Below are 11,962 nucleotides of genomic sequence, written 5' to 3' on the forward strand. Positions count from 1 at the left end.
AAAAAAAAAAAAAAAAAAAAAAAAGGTGCTATCATCTGAGCCTTCAGTGAGTTGTAATATTTTTGCAATAGTGACATCAAAGATCAGGGATCACAGGTCAGCATAACGATTATAATAATAATAATGAATAAATTTGAAATATTGCGAGAATTACTGAAACGTGACCCAGAGACACAAAGTGAGCAAAGGCTGTTGGAAAAATGATGCCGACAGACTTGCTGGATGCAAGATTGCTATAAACCTTCAATTCATAAAAAATGTAATATCTTCGAAGCACAGTAAAGAACAATAAAACAAGATATGCCTGTAAAACCTGTGGTTATGTACTTGGTTGAATAGATACCAGGTATTTTCCATGCAACATCCCATTCAGCCCTCGAAGAGTACTTGAGAGAAAGCAGCAGTCTATACAGCAGAGAAAGAACCAACAGAATTAGAGAAGGGATTACATCCACCCTCCTACGTACCCTCTTCAAAACAGCCCACCATTACTCACTTCATGTGTACTGTGTGGTGCTAAATGCTACAGGCTGCTGAATTATGAACTGTGCTCTGTGTAATCTCAGTGACTAGAACACACGCTTTCCTTTTCAGTTTTTTTTTTTTTTCCTCTTCTTTTTGGCTGCACTGTGCAGCATGAGGGATCTTAGTTCCCCGACCAGGGATCAAACCCATGACCCCGGCAACAGAAGCGCAGAGTCTTAACCACTGGACCGCCAGGGAAGTCCCTCAACACACGCTTTCCAAATGAACTTCCTAGAAAGGGTAGCTCATAGGTTCACATCTGAGACTGGTAACAGAGCAGTGAGGGAACTGTCACCATCAGACCTCATATAACCAGTTGTCATGTTCAGGGTTTACAGATACCACCAAGAGCACTTAAAACAGTTCTCTCCCTGGAGAGTCTCAAACACTCTGCTGACCTAATTATCACATTTCATTTACAATACCAGAGAGCGTAAGGAGTACATTTTACATAACTGTTAAGAAAGCAAAAACAATGGCATGTCACCAACACATCCTGCTTCAGAAACGTTAAAAAAGGGAAAAACCTGTGTGTCCTGGAATTACTAAACTCAATTTAATTTTTAATTGTTTTGACATAACCTGACTTAACAATAAAGATTTTTATTATAAAAATGGCTATCGTCATTATTATAACCTAGCAAAAAAGCTATGATTATCTTCATTTGAGGAATGAGGAAACTGAGTGGGGAAAGATTAAGTGACTTAGCCTGAGCCACAGGGCTAGTAAGTGGTAGAACTGGATTCCTATCAGCCCTTTATGGCTCTAACAAACCAGGGTGTCTTCTCTTGTGCTACCTGGCACCTCAACAGCCTAATCAAAACATCTGTCAGAGAAAGGACTGACACACACTTTTTCGGATAATAAGGTAAATGAGTTACAAGTGGAGAAGAGATTTATTAAAAACGAGATTCGTAAAAAGGATGATGATTTGGTGGCATCTCAGGGGCCAGAATTCCAAACTTCTGTCTTCCCAGCTGAATGTTTCGTTTCATAGATTCCTGAGCCCTTCTGCCTTTTACTCAGTGCCCCTTGGGTGCTCATCATGCAAGCACCTATATGTACATCTCCTAGGCATTCGTGTGCTGACAGTAATCTTGCTCCATTTTCAGTAGGCTAAGCAGAGATGAGAGGCAGAGTCCTGGAGCAAGGCCTAGAACCCAGGGGCCCAGCTCTCAGACTCACAGAAGTGAGACCAAGAATGCAGATGGTTCATAACCAAAACCACTAGGTGGCGCTGGCACACGGCTGGACCCTGCTGGTACCTCACCTTGAACAACTTCCTATCACCACCCTTAGCCGGCTCATTTGACGTTGCACAATAAATTCTAAAATTCTTTTCTTCTTACTGTTTTCACCTGTTCCCTCACTGGCTTTTGAAGAGGTCTCCACGTACATGAACATACCGCACAAATAAGAGTATAAAAAAATTATTTTAAGGTCAGATTTCTAGGATCCTGATGCAACGCAATGATGCACTGAGGTTTCCCGGAAACAGCTTTGTCTAAAGGGTGATTTTTAGTATCATAAAAGGAATAGAATTATTACTAAAGTGACAGTAAATGATAAAAAGAATTACGCAGAATGATTACAATTTTTAAAAAACACATAAATCCTATGGTTTAAAAAAAAGACCAGAGTCAGTTCCCTGGTGGTCCAGTGGTTAGGACTCGGTGCTTCACTACCATGGGCTGGGGTTCGATCCCTGGTTGGGGAACTAAGATCTCATCCCACCAGTAGTGCAGCGCAGTGGAAGAAAAAACAAACAAACAAACAAAAAGACTAGAAGCACACCAAAAGGTAAACAGTAAGTATATTTGAGTGGTGGGACTACAGGTGGTTTTGTTTTTCTTATTTCCCTTTCTGTATTTTCCAATTTAATTATTACCTACTTAAAACTATACTTACAATGAACAAATATTTCCTAAGAAAGAAATACAAACTATATTATAAAACATTTAGAAAACACAATCACACACACACACACACACACACACACACACACACACACAAAAACAAACCAAAAAAACTCCAGAATCACACTAGCCTAACCCAGTCACTATTATCATTTTGGCATATCTCCATTCATTTAGACTTCTTGTACATCTGTTTTTCATTTATATCATTTACAGGTATCTTTTTTTAAATTTAAAATTTCAGCTTTACTGAGGTATAACTGACAAATAAGATTGTTATATATTTAATGTGTACTATGTGATGATTGGATATATGTACATAGAGCCATCTTAAAATACTTAATAGTATTATGAATCCTGACTGGCCATGTGCTCTTGAGTTTGGCTTCATCAGAAACTGACAAACAGGACTAAAGGTCTGGAAGGCTTGGGTTCAAGACGGCGGAGTAGAAGGACATGTGTTCACTCCCTCTTGCGAGAGCACAGGAATCACAACTAACTGATGAACAATCATAGACAGGAAGACACTGGAACTCACCAAAAAAGATACCCCACATCCAAAGACAAAGGAGAAGCCACAATGAGACAGTAGGAGGGGCACAATCACAATAAAATAAAATCCCATAAGTGCTGGGTGGGTCACTCACAAACTGGAGAACAATTATACCACAGAAGTCCACCCACTGGAGTGAAGGTTCTGAGCCCCACGTCAGGCTTCCCAACCTGGGGGTCCGGCAACGGGAGGAGGAATTCCTAGAGAATCAGACCTTGAAGGCTAGTGGGATTTGATTGCAGGACTTCGACAGGACTGGGGGAAACAGAGACTCCACTCTTGGAGGGGACACATAAAGTAGTATGTGCATAAGGACCCAGGGGAAGGAGGAGTGACCCCGTAGGAGACTGAACCAGACCTACCTCCTAGTGTTGGAGGGTCTCCTGCAGAGGCGGGGGATGGCTGTGGCTCACCGTGGGGACAAGGACACTGGCGGCAGAAGTTCTGGGAAGTACTCCTTCACATAAGCCCTCCCGGAGTCTGCCATTAGCCTCACCAAAGAGCCTGTAGGCTCCAGTGCTGGGTCACTTCAGGTCAAACAACCAACAGGGAGGAAACTCAGCCCCACCCATCAGCAGACAAGCAGATTAAAGTTTCACTGAGCTCTGCCCACCAGAGCAATACCCAGCTCTACCCACCACTAGTCCCTCCCATCAGGAAGCTTGCACAAGCCTCTTAGATAGCCTCATCCACCAGAGGGCAGACAGCAGAAGCAAGAAGAACTACAGTCTTGCAGCCTGTGGAAGAAAAACCACATTCACACAAAGATAGACAAGATGAAAAGGCAGAGAGAGGGCTATGTACCAGATGAAGGAACAAGATAAAACCCCAGAAAAACAACTAAATGAAGTGGAGATAGGCAACCTTCCAGAAAAAGAATTCAGAATAATGACAGTGAAGATGATCCAGGACCTCGGGGAAAGAATGGAGGCAAAGATCGAGAAGATGCAAGAAACGTTTAACAAAGACCTAGAAGAATTAAAGAATAAAAAAACAGAGATGACCAATACAATAACTGAAATGAAAACTACACTAGAAGGAATCAAGAGCAGAAAACTGAGGCCGAAGAATGGACAAGTGACCTGGAAGACAGAATGGTGGAAATCACTGCTGTGGAACAGAATAAAGAAAAAAGGATGAAAAGAAATGAAAACAGCCTAAGAGACCTCTGAGACAATATCAAACGCAACAACATTTGCATTACAGGGGTCCCAGAAGGAGAAGACAGAGAGAAAGGACCCGAGAAAATATCTGAAGAGATTATAGTCGAAAACTTCCCTAACATGGGAAAGGAAATAGCCACCCATGTTCAGGAAGCGCAGAGAATCCCATACAGGATAAACCCAAGGAGAAACATGCCGAGATACATAGTAATCAAATTGGCAAAAATTAAGGACAAAGAAAAATTATTGAAAGCAGCAAGGGAAAAATGACAAATAACATAGAAGGGAACTCCCATAAGGTTAACAGCTGATTTCTCAGCACAAACTCTACAAGCCAGAAGGGAGTGGCATGATATACTTAAAGTGATGAGAGGGAAGAATCTACAACCAAGATTACTCTACCCGGCAAGGATCTCATTCAGATTTGATAGAGAAATCAAAAGCTTTACAGACAAGCAAAAGCTAAGAGAATTCAGCACCACCAAACCAGCTCTACAACAAATGCTAAAGGAACTTCTCTAAGTGGGAAACACAAGAGAAGAAAAGGACCTACAAAAACAAGCCCCAAACAATTAAGAAAATGGTAACAGGAACATACCTATGGATAATTACCTTAAATGTGAACGGATTAAATGCTCCAACCAAAAGACACAGGCTGGCTGAATGGATACTAAAACAAGACCCATATATAAGCTGTCTACAAGAAACCCACTTCAGACCTAGGGACACATACAGACTGAAAGTGAGGGGATGGAAAAAGATATTCCAAGCCAGTGGAAATCAAAAGAAAGCTGGAGTAGCAATACTCATAGCAGATAAAATAGACTTTAAAATAATGTTACAAGAGACAAGGAAGGACACTACATAATGATCAAGGGATCAATCCAAGAAGAAGATATAACAATTATAAATATATATGCACCCAACATAGGAGTACCTCAATACATAAGGCAACTGCTAACAGCTCTAAAAGAGGAAATCGACAGAAAGACAATAACAGTGGGGCACTTTAACACCTCACTTACACCAATGGACAGATCATCCAAACAGAAAATTAAGAAGGAAACAGAAGCTTTAAATGACACAATAGACCAGATAGATTTAACTGATATTTATAGGACACTCCATCCCCAAACAGCAGATTACACTTTCTTCTCAAGTGCGCACGGAACATTCTCCGGGATAGATCACATCTTGGGTCACAAATCAAGCCTCAGTAAATTTAAGAAAACTGAAATCATATCAAGCATCTTTTATGACCACAATGCTATGAGATTAGAAATCAATTATAGGGAAAAAAATGTAAAAAACACCAACACATGGAGGCTAAACATACGTTACTAAATAACCAAGAGATCACTGAAGAAATCAAAGAGGAACTCAAAAAATACCTAGAGACAAATGACAATGAAAACACAATGATCCAAAACCTATGGGATGCAGCAAAAGCAGTTCTAAGAGGGAAGTTTATAGCAATACAAGCCTACCTCAAGAAACAAGAAAAAAAAAAAAAAAAACAAGAAAAACCTCAAATAAACTATCTAACCTTACACCTAAAGGAACTAGAGAAAGAACAGACAAAACCCAAAGTTAGCAGAAGGAAAGAAGTCATAAAGATCAGAGGAGAAATAAATGAAATAGAAACAAAGAAAACAATAGCAAAGATCAATAAAACTAAAGGCTGGTTCTTCGAGAAGATAAACAAAACTGATAAACCATTAGCCAGACTCATCAAGAAAAAGATTGATTTGAGAGGACTCAAATCAATAAAATTAGAAATGAAAAAAGAGAAGTTACAGACACCGCAGAAATACAAAGCATCATAAGACACTACTACAAGCAACTCTATGCCAATAAAATGGACAACCTGGAAGAAATGGACCAATTCTTAGAAAGGTATAACCTTCCAAGACTGAACCAGGAAGAAATAGAAAATATGAACAGACCAATCACAAGTAATGAAATTGAAACTGTGACTAAAAATCTTCCAACAAACAAAAGTCCAGGACCAGATGGCTTCACAGGTGAATTATATCAAACATTTAGAGAAGAGCTAACACCCCTCTTTCTCAAACTCTTCTAAAAATTTGCAGAGGAAGGAACACTCCCAAACTCACTCTATGAGGCCACCATCACCCTGATACCAAAACCAGACAAAGACACTATAAAAAAAGAAAATTACAGACCAATATCACTGTTGAATATAGATGCAAAAATCCTCAACAAAACACTAGCAAACAGAATCCAACAACACATTAAAAGGATCATACACCACGATCAAATGGGATTTATCCCAGGGATGCAAGGATTCTTCAATATACGCAAGTCAATCCATGTGATTCACCATATTAATAAACTGAAGAAGAAAAACCATATGATCATCAATAGATGCAGAAAAAGCTTTTGACAAAATTCAACACCCATTTATGATAAAAAACTCTCCAGAAAGTGGGTATAGAGGGAACCTACCTCACCATAATAAAGGCCATATACGACAAACCTACAGCAAACATCATTCTCACTGGTGAAAAACTGAAAGCACTTCCTCTAAGATCACGAACAAGAAAAGGATGTCCAGTCTCCCCACTATTATTCAACATAGTTTTGGAAGTCCTAGCCATGGCAATCAGAGAAGAAAAAGAAAGAAAAGGAATACAAATTGGAAAAGAAGGAGTAAAACTGTCACTGTTTGCAGATGACATGATACTACACGTACAGAATCCTAAAGATACCACCAGAAAACTACTAGAGCTAATCAATGAATTTGGTAAAGTTGCAGGACACAAAATGAGTGCACAGAAATCTCCTGCATTCCTGTACACTAATGATGAAAAATCTGAAAGAGAAATTAAAGAAACACTCCCATTCACCACTGCAACAAAAAGAATAAAATACCTAGGAATAAACCTACCTAGGGAGACAAAAGACCTGTATGCAGAAAACCATGAGACACTGATGAAAAAAGTTAAAGATGATACAAACAGATGGAGAGATGTACCATGTTCTTGGATTGGAAGAATCAATATTGTGAAAATGACTATACTACCCAAAGCAATCTACAGATTCAGTGCAATCCCTATGAAATTACCAATGGCATTTTTTACAGAACTAGAACAAAAAAATCTTAAAATTTGTATGGCGGCACAAAAGTCCCTGAATAGCCAAAGCGTCTTGAGGGAAAAAAATGGAGCTAGAGGAATCAGACTCCCTGACTTCAGACTACACTACAAAGCTATAGTAATCGAGACAATATGGTACTGGCACAAGAACAGAAATATAGATCAATGGAACAGGATAGAAAGCCCAGAGATAAACGCACGCACCTATGGTCAACTAATCTATGACAAAGGAGGCAAGGATACACAATGGAGAAAAGACAGTCTCTTCAATAAGTGGTGCTGGGAAAACTGGACAGCTACATGTAAAAGAATGAAATTAGAACACTCCCTAACACCATACACAAAAATAAACTGCAAATGGATTAGAGACCTAAATGTAAGACCGGACACTATAAAACTCTTAGAGGAAAACACAGGAAGAACGCTCTACGACATATATCACAGCAAGATCTTTTTCGATCCACCTCCTAGAGTAATGGAAATAAAAACAAAGACAAACAAATGGGACCTAATGAAACTTAAAAGCTTTTGCAAAGCAAACTACAAACAAGACGAAAAGACAACCCTCAGAATGGGAGAAAATATTTGCAAACGAATCAATGGACAAAGGATTAATCTCCAAAATATATAAACAGCTCACACAGCTCAATATTAAAAAAACAAACAACCCAATCCAAAAATGGGCATAAGACCCAAATAGATATTTCTGCAAAGAAGACATACAGATGGCTAAGAAGCACATGAAAAGCTGCTCAACATCACTAATTATTAGAGAAATGCAAATCAAAACTCCAATGAGGTATCACCTCACACCAGTTAGAATGGGCATCATCAGAAAACCTACACACAACAAATGCTGGACAGGGTGTGGAGAAAAGGGAACCCTCTTTCACTGTTGGTGGGAATGTAAATTGATACAACCACTATGGAGAACAGTATAGGTTCCTTAAAAAACTAAAAATAGAATTACCATATGACCCAGCAATCCCACTACTGGGCATATACCCAGAGAAAACCATAATTCAAAAAGACACATGCAATGTTCATTACAGCACTATTTACAAGAGCCAGGTCATGGAAGTAAGCTCTATGCCCATTGACAGACGAATGGATAAAGAAGATGTGGTACATATATAAAATGGAATATTATTCAGCCATAAAAAGGAACGAAATTGGGTCATTTGTAGAGACATGGATGGACCTAGTGACTGTCATACAGAGTGAAGTAAGTCAGAAATAGAAAAACAAATATCGTATATTAATGCATATATGTGGAACCTAGAAATATGGTACAGATGAATTGGTTTGCAAGGCAGAAATTGAGACACAGATGTAGAGAACAAATGTATGGACACCAACGGGGGAAAGCGGCAGGGGGTGGTGGTGGTGGTGTGATGAATTGGGAGATTGGGATTGACATGTATACACTGATGTGTATAAAATGGATAACTAATAAGAACCTGCTGTATAAAAAAATAAAATAAAATTCAAAAATTCAAAAAAAAAAGAAAAAACAAGGGAAGGGGTGTTGGGAAGATAGATGAAATAAACACAGCAAAATACTGACGTTTTTTAAGGCTAGGAGATGGGTACATGGGATTTCTTTGTACTGTCTTGTTTTGTATATGGTTGAAAAATTTTGCAATAAAATTTTTAAAAAGAAACTGACAAACAGCACCGAATGGGTGGCAGAGTTAAGTACAAAGCAGGGAAATGTGAGTTATATTTAAAATGCAGGTCTCTTCACTTTAACACTCCATGAGTTATTATTATTGTTTCCCATTAGGTGGCATCATTTTCCAAAAAATGGACTGGAAGGTGGTGGGTTCACAGAAAGAAAAAGGAAGGTAGACTTTTCCTTGGTCAGGCTGGGAAGATGAGGCCTCTGGGACTGATTAGCAAAAATCACTCCCTTTAGGACCGACTCAGGGAAAGCTCTCCTAGGAGGCTACCCTCCCAAGAAAAGTTCCCGCTCTTTCTGCTTCTTCTCTTCGCTGTCCCCAGGGGCAGGATGTCCACAGCATAAACCCAGGCCAAGGGCAGGAATGTTGAGAACCACCACACACCTCTCAGTGGACAGCTTGCTCTGCAGTGCAAAGAGCACGCCCAACCCAGGGTACAGGTGTTCCCTGGGCAAGGTAGCCGAGTCCAGTTTTATCCAAAGAAGAGCATCTCAGAGCCACCTTGGACCTGAATCCTTCCAGCCCATCACGCAGACCCACCCCCTTCCCAGCTCAAGTGTTTCTTGTCTGTTTCTAGGGTTGGTCCAAGCCAAAGTTCTCCTTGAAACTCCTGGTCCTGAGGAAGCAATTCATCCCCTCTTCTACTGTTCATGACTTTCTTCCAAGTTCTAAGTAAAGCCCACGCACCAGCACAGATGGACCAGCCACCTCTCCACAAACCATCCTTCCATGAGGCCCTGCCACTCTTCACCGCCTGCTTCTCTGAGTAACTGGTTTGAGGCCTTCACAAAGCCTCTTGCTCCGAGTGTTAATTCACTACCTCCTTTTCTTCCTGATCTGAATTTCAGCGATAAGAAGGATAACGTTTTTTAGATCAGGCAAAGAGGAGCCTTAATTCTGTGGTATCACCTACAAAGCAGACACAGACCACCTAACAGGCTGCCCAGAAAAGATCCTCAGAGGTGCAGTGGGTTCCTAACTGTACCTGACTTTATATGTTTAAGAAATATGCTCGGGGCTTCCCTGGTGGCACAGTGGTTGAGAGTCCGCCTGCCAACGCAGGGGACATGGGTTCGAGCCCTGGTCTGGGAAGATCCTACATGCCGCGGAGCAACTGGGCCCGTGAGCCACAACTACTGAGCCTGCGCATCTGGAGCCTGTGCTCCGCAACAAGAGAGGCCGCGACAGTGAGAGGTCCGCCCACTGCGATGAAGAGTGGCCCCTGCTTGCCGCAACTAGAGAAATCCCTTGCACAGAAACGAAGACCCAACACAGCCAAAAATAAATTAATTAAAAAAAAAAAAGCTCTATCCACAATCAATCGTCTGTTTAGTGATTGAGAAAACCTTCTCTTTTAGTGGGCCAGAACTGTTTTCAAGAGATTATGTGTTCAAATGCAGGACTTGGGGGGAAAAGGAAACTGGTTTGTTCCTAAAATACCAGTCCAGTCACAGCGGTGGATTTATAATATAAGCAGGGGCAAACAGGAACTTCATTAAAGTTGAGGGAAAAAACTCCCAATTCTGTGTGTGCACACACACACCACCCTCTAACAAATACTACTTTAAAGGCGAAATGTAAGCTCTTTTCTGTCAATTCTGTCATCGTATCCTATTAAAGAAAGGAAATTTGAACATATGTCTCCTATACGGAATTTTCGAGAGAAATGGAAATTCACACTTTTATTTATTGGGTAAATGTTTGTGGAGACTGTCTACACAGCAGGGACTGAGTTGGGCAGTCAAAGGGCTGGAGGCCAACAAGCAGAGGTGGAAAGAACCTGGGTCTCTGATGACATGGCTGGATTGCTGATCTAATTGGCCCTGCAGAAAATACGGATCACAGGTATTTATGTTGCATCAACTATGTGCCAGGCACAGTTCTAGGTCTCGTGAATGCACTAGAGAATCTTGTCTTTTTAGACAAAAATACCTATCCTTGCGTTAGGTACATTCTAATTGGACAGACAGACAGACAATAAGCCAAATAAATAAATAACTAAAATATTAGATAGTGATAAATGTTAAGGAGAAAAACCAAGTCAGGGACGGCAGGTAAGGAGCGAGGCAGGTGTGGGTTATAAGTTACACACGCTGACCAGGGACGGCCTCAATGAGAAAATGACTTTTGAATGAATACACGAAGGCAGTGGAGTGAGATGTGTGGGCATGAGAGGGAAGTGTGTTTTGGCAGAAGGCACCCAGCGCATTGGCTCCGAGGTGGACAGGATGCTCCGTGTGTTTGAGGAACCCCCAGGAAGCCAGTGGAGTGGAGCGCAGAGAAGAAAATGATGGGATGAGAGTCTATATTAACGTACTAACAAATATTCTCTGAGCTCCTCACAGGCGGCAAGCAGTAAGCTGAAAGCTCCGAAAGATGTGAAGATAAACCAGGGTCTCTGTAGGGCAGCAGCAGAGAGAAAACGCTGCATGGAATTAGCAGGTGCTTTAGGTCCTTCTTGGAAGCAGTGGTACATTTCTGAGGTCTTTGCAAATTGGACTGGGCACAAAATTCTTGGTATAAATCTTTCCTTATCAAGACTCTCCCTTTTCTACTGTTTGCTGGCATTAAAGGCAGCAAAAGAGAATCCTGAGTTTACCTTAATTTTGTTCCTTTGACACTGGCCTTTTCCTTCCTGCATAGATGCTTGTAGGAAAAAAAAAAAAAATTAAACCCTTAAAGTTCAGACTGTTGCCAGGATGTGTCTAGGTAAATGTCAATTTTCATTTACTTTGTAGAATCCAGGTGAGTGCTTTCAAGCTATACGCTTGAGTTTTTGTTTTTATTTATTTATTTACTTGTTTTTTATTTTTTGGCCATGCCGTGCAGCATGTGGGATCTTAGTTCCCCGACCAGGGATGGAACCCATGCCCCCTGCAGTGGAAGCACGGAGTCTTAACCACTGGACTGCCAGGGAAGTCCCTAGTTGTTTTTTTTCTTTTTTTATCTTTTTTTTTTTTTTTTTTTTTTTTTTGGTGACGCGGCCCTCTACCGGTTGGGGCT

At 40.7% G+C, this 11,962-nt stretch overlaps 1 protein-coding gene across 1 annotated transcript in view; it reads right to left on the reverse strand.

Moving 5' to 3' along the window:
* Positions 1 to 11,962, reverse strand: part of TCF7L1 (transcription factor 7 like 1) — a 162,232-nt gene that overhangs the window by 7,017 nt on the left and 143,253 nt on the right. The window lies entirely within an intron of this gene.

This window comes from Lipotes vexillifer, unplaced genomic scaffold, assembly GCF_000442215.2.
Source record: "Lipotes vexillifer unplaced genomic scaffold, Lipotes_vexillifer_v1.1 scaffold1098, whole genome shotgun sequence".
In the NCBI taxonomy this organism is placed as follows: Eukaryota; Metazoa; Chordata; class Mammalia; order Artiodactyla; family Lipotidae; genus Lipotes; species Lipotes vexillifer.